Below are 734 nucleotides of genomic sequence, written 5' to 3'. Positions count from 1 at the left end.
TGGTGGCCTCTGTTGAAGCTCGAGTACGGACGCATCTCGACGATATCGGCCTGCCACAGATCGTCGTATCCCTGGACTATGACGCGCCTTCGCGGAAAATTTCTTCTCGCCGGAGCGTGCAATTCCTCGACGTCTCTCGGCGCCAACTTTTCTCTTTTTCATGATTCGACGTGTAATACGCAAGAAAAAAAATGTATTATTTCTCGCTGGCGCCACTCGACTGATTCGTTTCGTCGATACACGATTTAATTTATAATAAGACCGGCTTCGCGAAGTTCCTCGATGATGGACAGCATCTCGTTGTCGTGAGCGTTGTTGCCCGCTCTGTGCGAAGCATCGAGCAATCGTAGACGATCCACCACCTCGTTGGGATCGTCCCAATGCACGTAATCAATCGCATTGTCGTTTAGCGTCATCGCGCGAGGTAATCCCTTTCCAAATTTCTTATTCGGTTTCTTGGGTGTCATCGACATCAGCGGCGCGATTATATGTTTGTACTTGTATCCTCTGTTGCTCAATAATCGGCCCTGCGAATGATGCTTGTGTTTGTGCGCGTTCGTCGCCAGCAGCATGCTCTTGTACTTGTTCATATCGTCTTCCGTGTAGAAGAGGGAATTCTCTTGAAAATCAATTCGCAAAGACCGGGTGTACCGGTGTATCGTACGTCGTCGATAATTATATTGTCCGCGTCATCCACGTCGAAACGTTTATTGCCAAACATCAATCCATCCTTG

The sequence above is a fragment of the Trachymyrmex cornetzi genome, unplaced genomic scaffold, assembly GCF_001594075.2.
Source record: "Trachymyrmex cornetzi isolate Tcor2-1 unplaced genomic scaffold, Tcor1.1 scaffold1023, whole genome shotgun sequence".
In the NCBI taxonomy this organism is placed as follows: Eukaryota; Metazoa; Arthropoda; class Insecta; order Hymenoptera; family Formicidae; genus Trachymyrmex; species Trachymyrmex cornetzi.
This window is presented reverse-complemented; position numbering follows the sequence as displayed.